This window comes from Microtus oregoni, unplaced genomic scaffold (assembly GCF_018167655.1).
Source record: "Microtus oregoni isolate MIOR12 unplaced genomic scaffold, Mior012 000025F_ref0000491, whole genome shotgun sequence".
NCBI lineage: Eukaryota > Metazoa > Chordata > Mammalia > Rodentia > Cricetidae > Microtus > Microtus oregoni.
The window spans coordinates 9,562,874-9,572,935 of record NW_024543084.1 but is presented as its reverse complement, the minus strand read 5'-3'; the positions used below and the strand labels follow the sequence as shown (position 1 = coordinate 9,572,935).

Genomic DNA, 10,062 nt, shown 5'->3' with positions numbered 1-10,062 from the left:
TTCAGTTGTCTTACTCCACGGCAGCAAGGACATCACATGTATTCTCTAGGCGGTGTGCATGCAGCCTCTGCCCCAGAGCAGCTGTCATTGTCACTTCTCTTTTTGAGACAGGGTGTCTCTGTAGCCCTGGCTGTTCTGGAACTTGCTCTGTAGACCAGGCTGGCCTCAAACTCAGAGATCCACCTGCCTCCAAGAGTACTGTGATTAAAGGTGTATCATCATCATGTTGTGCTCCCCACTCCCCCCACACTTTTATTGCCACTTTTTTACCTTGGAGTATTGATCTTCTGGGATGGCCTAGCTCAAGTTGGGTATAGGGGCAATGACATTTGCTGGAACCAGGCTTTTTCCGCACAGGTACAGCTGGCGGAACAGGGAAGTCTACTAATGCCATCCTTTTCTCTCTTTTCTTATATATTTTTATTTTTTAAAATTCAAGTGAGTGAGTGTGTGTATGTATGTATGTTTGTGTGTATGCACTCATGGGTGCATGTGCTTGTGCATGTACTTTGTGCCACAGTGCACATGTGGACTGGAGATCAAACCTACACAGGAATTGGTTCTTTCCTCCCATCGTGGTCCCAGGGATCAAGCTCAGATGTCAATCTTGTGCACCAAGCCTTATTTTTTTTAAATACCTTCTGACTCATCTTGCTGGCCCATGAAGGAGTCCCCTTCCTGTGACCCCTGCTCAATGCTCTCAAGTGTATTTAAGCATCTTTATGAAGCAGCCTCACTTGCCTGACCTCCACCTCCAAGGTGAGCTGTAGCCTTGGCACTCACCCTGTTGCAGAATCATCTAAGAACATGTTTCTAGGTGCTGGGGAAGTAGCTTGGTGGGTGATGTGCTTCTGCATAAGTGCAAGGACTTGGAGTTTGAATCCCTAGCACCATGTGAAAAGCTAGGCATGGTGGCACGTGCCTGTAACCCCAGTGTTTGGGGAGGGTAAGTGGAGTTTTGATCCTGGAGGCTAACAGTAAGCTGGAAAGTGATAGAGGAAGAGGCATACAACAACGACTACGCTGCTGTCAGTCCATGCCAGGCATCTGCCTATCTGCCTAGTGAGTTGAAGAGTCAGGGAGCAGAAGCTCCGAGGGAGGGTGGAGAAATGACTCAGTGCATAAGAGCCCTTGCTATTCTGGCAGAGGATTCAAGTTTAATTCCCAGCATCCACATTGGGTGGCTCACAACCACCTGTCTGACTCCAACCCCAGCTCCAGAAGATCTGGTTTCTTCTTCTAGTCTCTGCACACACATCCAAATATAAATAAAGGGACTGTGGAGGCCATGGAAGTGTCCTATACTTGTAGATAGGCCCCGATGCTTTGGGTTTTTTGTCTAGGATCTCTGTGTGTTTTCTATAACACAAGTGTCCTTGGAGTGACCAAGCAGACGAGCAGCTGTGCCCATGTGACAGCTTCAGAAGCTAACACAGATTGGCTCTGTAAAAGGGTCTTCATTTGGAGAGATTGGATTTTCTGTTCTTTTGGGTTTTTTTTTTTTTTGAGACAGGGTTTCTCTGTGTAGCCCTGGCTGTCCTGGAACTCACTCTGTAGACCAGGCTGGACTCGAACTCACTGAGATCCGCCTGCCTCTGCCTCCCGAGTGCTGCGATTAAAGGTGTACTTACTTTCAACCAACATGGATTTCCCCTTCTTGGCTGTTCTTACAGAATGCTTCCCCTGCTAGTGTGAGCCTTATGTGGCTCACTGGTAGCCCAAGGCTCGAGGTTGCAAATGCACTTTCTCCAATCTCAACCTCTGGTGTGCATACAGCAGTGGGTCGATGGGGTTGTAGTTTTTCAGCATTAAAAAGAATCTTGAATTGTTAATGGTGCGTGTGAGAGAGTATTTTTTGAGCCACAGTGCATGTATTAAAGTCAGAAGATACTTAGTGGAGTCCATTTTCTCCTTCACTTCTTTATATGGATTTTAGGTGTCTGACTCAGGTCGTCAAGCTCACCTGCAAGCATTTTACTTGCTGAATCAACCTCCCACCTCTGGGTCGTAGTTTTAATTCACTGTGGAGTTCTGGAAAGAACCACAGTGCTGGTAACCAGTCTGTCCTGGGGCCCCAGTGAGTAACTACTCTAGTGCCAAATTTCACTCCTTCTTTGGCCACTGGGGAGTGCACAAGGCCTTGTTGTGCTCTTGCTACTTGATACACATTCAGCCTCCTGTGGAGCCTGTTGGGTGAGCACTGTCTAGCAGTCATTGTTTAGGGCTGCTGTTGCATGGCTGGCAAAGCATGGATTTGTCATTCTGTATGTAGACTTGAATTGAAAGCTGGGACCCAGAGAGGAAAAAAAAAACACTGTGCCTTAAGCTGGCTTTAAGCTCAGTTTATGTCTCAACTGTTGGTGGCTAAGTGACTTCAGCCAGTTGCAGTGGGTTCTGTGGCTCTGAGATGGAGCTTTTGCTGATGAGGTATGGACATAGGTCTGGTGACAGAGGTGGGTTCTGTGGCTCTGAGATGGAGCTTTTGCTGATGAGGTATGGACATAGGTCTCGTGACAGAGGCCTGGTGGTATTTGCACAGTTGGCCTAGGTAGGACATTCATTCTGTTGAACACAGGGCAACTGTGTCATTTCAGCTTCTGCACAGCCTTGTCCCTTAGGGAACTTGTAGGATGGGTCTCTGTGCAGATTCACATTTGACACTTAAGGGGGGGGGCACAAGGGAATTCTAGTGGGGGAACTGGATATAGGGAAGACCTTTGGGTTCATGGCCCACAACCTTCTTGAGGCCAGGACCTATGCGAGATCCCAGGTTCAGGCCATGGTGGTGGTAAAAACAAAACAAACTTCGTGGGATAGGTGGGGGTAGCTTCAAGCATGTGGCCTCTCAGCCAGCAGTTGATCCTGTGCCCAGAATTTACTTGCTAAATTTCCACACTGGGCTTGAAGCACTGCTGTGATCAGATGGCTTAGAAAATCAGTGTTTCATTGTAAAATACTTGTATTTAATGGCTTATTTCTCTCCTTTTATTTTATTTTTTTCTTTTTTTTCCTCTGAGACAGGGTTTCACTGTGTAACAGCCCTCCCTGGTTGGCCTGGAACTTGCTCTGTACACCAGTCTGACCTCTGAGTTACAGAGATCTACCTGAATAGCATGTTCCTAACTATGGTCTTTAATAAAACAGGTACTCCAGGCAGTGGTGGCTCACCCCTTTAATCCCAGCACTCGGGAGGCAGAGACAGGCTTCTGTGAGTTTGAAGCCAGCTTGGTCTACAAGAACTAGTTCCAGGACAGCCAGAGCTACACAGAGAAACCCTATCTTGAAAAGCAAAACACACACACACACACACACACACACACACACACACACACACCAGGTATAGCTGGGCAATGGTGGCACACACCTTTAATCCCAGTACTTGGGAGGGGACAGAGGCAGGTGGATCTCTTTGAGTTCTGGGTCAGCCTGGTCTACAGAGCAAGTTCCAGGACAACCAAGGGTACACAAAGAAACCTTGTCTTGGGGTGGAGAGGGAAGACTCCCAGGTATATTTGGATTTGGACTCTGTACGTACAGAAACTGTAGTCTGAGATGCATGTCATGGGGCAGAATAAGGAGTGGACCTGGCACTCAAGAGCCGACCAGACATAGAGTTTCTCTGTGTAACTGTGTGGATTGTGGACCAGGAATAAGGGGTGGGTGGAAAGGTATGCATGCTGCCCTGAGGAAGAGCATGAACCACGGAGTCTTTTGTCAGCTGGCTTGTCGGTTTTCCATCCTTGCTAGACCCTTGCCACCTTTCCCAGTGATGTCCTGTCCTCCATTCATACCCTATGACCCCAGCATGGCAATGTTGAGACTGGTCCTTTGGGGGTCTTGTTCCCTGCTTGGTTGTATAAGGCCTGTAGCACCTACATGTTCCTGTCAGCAGGTTGCCATGGGAGCCCAGCTGGGAGGTGCCTACCAGCTGCAGAGCTGTGCAGGTAGATGAAGGCAGGGAGTGGGAGGTGGAGAACCATTGCAAGTTGTAAAAGGTGAAGATCTTGAGTCGAGGGTTGGTATGGGGGTTGCAGAAGAAGGGAATGGGGAGGGAGATGGACAGGAAAGTCGTGGGGATAGAGTTCTGTGCCAAAGAAAAGGACCTGAAGGACAATAGCTACAGGTTGCAGACAGGGAAGGGAACTTGAGTATAGGTGAGGGTACTTTCTTCTCTACCAGAAGGCTTGGACTCCTAAGCACAGGACCACCCTAGAGGGTGGTGCACCCCTGGCTGCTGTACGTTTTCCAAGCATAGCTCCAAGAGCAGCTATTTACCAAAACACCAAATATAGACTGGTGTATTCATCAATCCCAAGATACCCTAAAGAAGTGAAAGCAGGCTCTCCAGCAGGTCCTGTGTTCATTGCAGAAGCTGCCACGTAACCCAGAGGTGAGACAACCCAGTGTCTGCAGACATTCTGGGTCAGCAGCCTGTGGTCCATCTATCACGTGAGGCACTCGGCCTTATTCAGAGGGAAATCCCCTCCTACAATGGGAATTGATCCGGAGGAATCATGTTGAGTGACAGGAGCCAGACAGGTTTCCAAAGCTTACAAAGCCAGGACAGGAAGTGAATTAGTGTGTTTCATGGGACAGTTTCAGTTTAGGAAACGGAAGTTATAGAGAAGCGTGATGACGATGGTTGACTGTGAATGTGTTAGTATACTGAACTGAAGTTACAGTGAAGTCGGCTTCCAACTCCGAACCTAGGACCAAGGGACGAAAGAATGTAAGGGTACACGTCTTTTAGTGATGCTTAGCGAGGAGAAGCAGTGGCCTAGCTTAGGGTGCCTCAGGAGATAACCTTCCTTGCATGGGTGGGTGCCCTGGAAGAAACCCTTAATTGCCTGTTCTTCTTTCTAGCTTCTTTCTGGCCAAGCTGAGTGACCCAGCACTCTGCAGTCTGGTAGTGCTCCCTGGGGACAAGAATGGTGTCAATTCTGATAAGCCTGTCAGGTTCCACGCCCAGGACAGTTGGCAGAGAGACCAAGATGGGTGATGCTGTGCTGTCTATTGAGAGCTACTTGGGTGTAGAATACCCTAGAGAGGTGCCCACAGGAGGCTGTGTGACTGGCAGCCATGCTGAGGACTGAAGAGCTGTGCCTCAGGCTCAGACGTCTAGATGGAACAGACGCAGAACCATCCTCTCACCCATCCTTTCCGTCCTCTGTTTCATGGGAGCTGTCAGAGCCTCACAGGTCCCTGGAGAGAGGACGAGGCTCCCATACACCCTGTGGGTGCTACACACAGGCCCCACTTGCTTCTAGGCTTCTGGTGCCATTCTAAAGGAGGGTTCATTTGGATTTCAAAGGTTCCTACCAGCTGAGAGGCCCTGACTTCTGGTGTCATACTGACGTTTTGGGGCTCTTCAGGTCTCTGCCCCTAGTGGCTGGTCTCTGGTTAGATCATAAGGCACAGGCCAGAGAAGCCATGGTGGGGTGGTGGTGGTGTATGGATTCAGTTCTTTTTGTTATGTTTTTACTTCTGACCAGCCAGCTCCTGGATGACAGCAGCCATCTCTGCCAGGTGCCCTTATACACATGGGGCTGTGGCTTGCCTTGTTCTGTCCTTGACTTTGAGGGCACAGCTTTGTTCTGATATATTCTGGTGCCCTGCCCTGCAAACTGAAACCATATGCTACTGTGTCCCTTGAGGGGTAGGCTTTCCAGTTAAGTGTGATGCCATGTGTAAGGTCTCCCCTACCATTGGCCACACAGAGACAGATTACACCTAGTTTTTTTTCCTTGGGAGCAGCTCTACCCCATGGACTTTACTGTATCCAGACAAGGTGAGACCTCTGATCATAGCAGCTGTATCATTGGATACGCAGAACCTATTTCCAGGCATGGTCATATATGTGTGTGTGTGTGTGTGTGTGTGTGTGTGTGTGTGTGTATAAGGAAGCACACATTCTCTCTCTCTCTCTCTCTATATATATATATATATATATACACACACACACACACACACACATACATTAGGGGGGGGTGGTTCTGTGTACTTTAGGCTGTCCTGGAACTCACCAGGCTGACCTCGAAGTCACAGAGATCCACCTGTCTCTGCCTCCTGAATGCTAGGATTAAAAGCATGTGCCACCGCTGTCAGGCACCAGGCATGGCCTTGACATTTGGTTTTATCCAGTTTGTGGAAGTCTTTTGGAACTAAGGGACTGTGTGTAGGACTTTGTCCTCAGCACCTTGAGGTTATGTCTCAGTTTCTTCCTTTACATGGACAGGAGTTTGGAAACTGCTGGTGGGTAGCTGCTCAGACCTGGGTTTCTGCCGAGCTGAGTTCCATCTTCCTTCACACCTATTTTATTTCACTTTTGGTTTTTCAAGACAGGGTTTTCTGTTTATCCCTGACTGTCCTAGAACTCGCTCTAGGCCCAGGCTGGCCTCGAACTCACAGAGATCTTCCTGCCTCTGCCTTCCGAGTGGGTCCCAAAGAAATGTGGACACATGTCCAATGTGCAGAGACACAAGTGCTCCAGGGCCACACAAAGTCAAGCCTTGATTATGTTCTTCAGCATTTACCCTGTCTCCAGAATTTAGAAGGCCCAAAGATGACAACAGGTGAACAGTGCTTATGTTCCAGAAGCAGCTGGCCTTGAGATGTATGAAGACCACTCAGGAGTGGTGTGGCCAGAGGCATTTGACTGGGCTCAGGAGACCCCAGACTTGGATCTGGGTAACATGGAGTTTTTCTACTTGCCACTGTCCAGATGAGTGTTCTCATTCACCACAGGCTGCAATCTTGGGCTGGCATGGGTGAAAACACAGCTATGTCCTTGGTTTGGGCTGTGTGGTCCACAGATACCTGACTAGTAAGGAGACAGCCTCCAGGCCACTCAGTCCATTGTACAGCACAGTGCCTGCTGGGTGGGTGGGTGGTGGGGTGAGGGGCTGGTATATGTTCCAGGAGGGCAGGCAGCCAAGGGCTTCTCAGCAGGCCCAGAGCTGGGATAGGGCTATACCATCTTAGGCACTTAGGAACTATATTTCCAGTTGCACAAAAGCCTGGGCAGGCTTGCTTGTCTCCAGAGGCCTAATGGCCAGAGGAGCTTTAGTGTGTAGCAGACATCTAAACAGAGGACAAGTGGGCAGCCCCGGAGCTTGTGGCTGCATTCTGTAGGATTTAGGAACATCATGGTTATGTTGTAATTTAAAAAACAGCATGCAAAAGAAAGACAACATGCAACAGAACTCATGTGGAGGGGTTTTTTATTGGGGGAAAGAGAATGGGAAAAAGGGGGAAGGGAAGACGAGAGACCAGCCTCTGGGGATAGGAGCATCAGAAGAGGGGAGAGTTAGAGAAACAGGAGGAGATGGGAGGTAGGCAAGGCCCACCTTTTAAAAGGGAACAGTGAATGTGCACAGGAGGAGCTCTTAGTGGCTGCAGCTGAGGACGTATCCTGTCAGGACCAGCTTGTGCCCAGCTTGACCTTCCTTAGGGTACCTTTGGTACCTCAATAAAGCATTCCTCAGTCACCCAAACGAGAGTCCATTTTTCAGGTTTAGTTGGGGTGGGGGTTGTGCTGAATTTTAGGGTTTTTTTATTCATAGCTCTTTTATTTGGATAGCAGTCTCATCATATGTGGTGAAGAACATTCAAATATGAACCCAGTAAATCCGGTATGTTAAATATTGATCTTCAGATTTTATAGCCAATGATGCCACGTTTGCCTGTCATCTCCGATATAACCACAGTCACACTTCAGTGGCCACCAAACTATTCAACACATTTTCCTTAACTGTTAATTATTGAAGATACCAGTTTTAGCACCTGGAATGTTTTTTCAAGCTCTGCGTAGCTGCTACAGGGAGCTCAGCAGGGAGTTGTAATCAGGTCAACCTTGGTGTATTACCAAAATGTGGCCAATTGTGGCTTGAGTTTACAGTGCTGGGGCCTTCTCTGACAGGCTACTGATGAACTCAGCTGTGGTCTAAGGTGGAAGGTCCGTCACCTTGAACCACCATCTGAATGTCACCTCTGGAAGCTTGTCTGCTGTTCGGTGTTTTTATCTGTAATTCAGTTCTCAAATTTACAGGAGATAAAAGCTAATATGAGATACATGGTGGGACCCAGTCTCAAGAGAAAAAAAAAAGAAAAAGAAAAAAAAAGACTGAGTTTTTAAACCATTTGTGTTGAGGAACTAATTCCCTTAACTTCTCTAAGGCTATTTAAAATCTAGTTTCTCTTTTTCTTTTTTTGGAAATATGTACAGAAGTGGCCTGTGTTTAGAGTGAACAGCTGATGGGTTTTCTATGTGTGTGCAGTGGACCCTTTCCTGTTGAGAAATGACATTCTGGTGTTTACTTAGTTGTCCCCTCATGTGGGTCAAGGATACCAGGGCTATAAGCAGGACCAACTCCATCTCTTTCCCCCACAGTGAATAAAGTGAAAATTGTGTCACCCTAGGAACTAATTCTGAGGGGTCATCCTCATTTGGGGGCCAGGATGGAGCACCATAAAATTGTAAACCTTTGACTTCAAACATGCTACAATCAAAACAGCTTGAATTTGCCTCCAAAGCTGTGTGTCTTACTATGAGCAGGATTTACTTAGCATAGAAGTGCTCCCAACATGGCTACTGCGCTGCTGCCCACCGAGACATGGCACTAACATCGTCTCTCCTCTCAGCAGCTCTAGCTGTTTTCTTTTCAAACTGGAAAAACTTTAGAGAATATACCAGCATCTCCACTTCTGGAAATACAAGGGGGCTCTGGAAAGAAGACACTGGCAGGAGGGTCACAGACATCATCAGTTGCTTTTCCCTCTGGTGGAAAGCAGCCCTGCTCGCCTCCGTGTTAATCAGCAGGGGAATGGAGGCATGGAGGTGATGTAATTGCTGGGGATTCCTATCCCCTGGAGAGTCTCCTATCTCTAGTGTCAGTCCATGGGCTCTGTCCAGCTTGGGGCAGTCAACTTCAGCCAAGAAGAGGCCAGGGGCTTCCAACCCACCAAAGGTTCCATTGAGGCTACTCTGGGCCTTGATGGGGTTTGCAGGGAGGGTCACACCGAGGGTCCCCAGGCTCCTGGATCTGAGGGCACTACCAGGAGCAGATGATCTGCTGTGAGATGGAACCCAGGAAAGCCACTGCCAGTCTGGATTAGCTATAAGCCATACTCATCCTCAAGACCCTCCCTGGCAATGGTAACCATCAGCTCCTGAAAAAATCGGCTGTTCTGCATCCTCAGGTAGAAGTTGCTATTGATGGCAATGCCATAGACAGTCCAACCTGGTCTTTTGTATTCAGCTTCCCGTCTGGCTCTCCCAGGCTCTTGGGGATTTGGAAGGTGGCTTGGTCTGAAGCAGTTTATCTTCAGTGATGTCCACTGGGGGAGGGATGAAGGGAGAGTGGCAGATGTGGATGAACACCTTTCCTTCTGAAGAGCTGGTCTTTATACAGAAATCAGGCTGGGGCTGGATCTGCATGATTCTGACCTGGCTATCTGGGCTTGCCCTTTGGAAGCTGGCAGCAGCAGCTTCTGAAACCACACAGTCTCATTGCCTATTGACTCTGTGTCTCTTAGCTCTGGGACCAGAAGCTTCGAGTCAGCCATAACCCTGGGAAAAACTAGGCATCCAAAACATGGAGAACTCTTCCTGGATAAACAAAGCTGGCCTGTTGTAGGGCCTCAGTTGACTCTTAACACTGTTGGCGTGAGTTCTAACTGGTCTTAACAATAAAAACCCGGAGTCAGACATTAGGGGATGAAAGCAGAAAGATCAGAGAAGCAGAACAGCCAGCCGCTAGTTCTTACCTCTACCAAATCCTCAGACTGAAAAAAAGGTTTGCTCCTCTCTCTGCCCAGCCACATCACTTTCTGTTTCCTCCTCCTAGTGCTGAGATCCCAAGTGCTGGGTTTAAAGGTGTGTGCCACCGCTGCCTAGCCTCTATGTTTAACTAGTGGCTAGCTCACACTCTGATCCCCAGAGAACAAACAAAACATCACCACTCAGTACTCAACCCGTAACAGTCTACAGTCCCATTATGATGAGGGCATCGTCCTCAGATCTGTTGGGTTTGGTGGTCAGTCCTGTTTGGTAAATGGGTAAAA

The 10,062-nt window shown here is 48.4% G+C and overlaps 1 pseudogene; it reads right to left on the bottom strand.

Annotated features, from left to right (window-relative positions):
* Window positions 1-8,587: 8,587 nt before the first annotated feature.
* Window positions 8,588-9,716, bottom strand: LOC121462931 (annotated as a pseudogene).
* Between the last annotated feature and the right edge of the window lie 346 nt (window positions 9,717-10,062).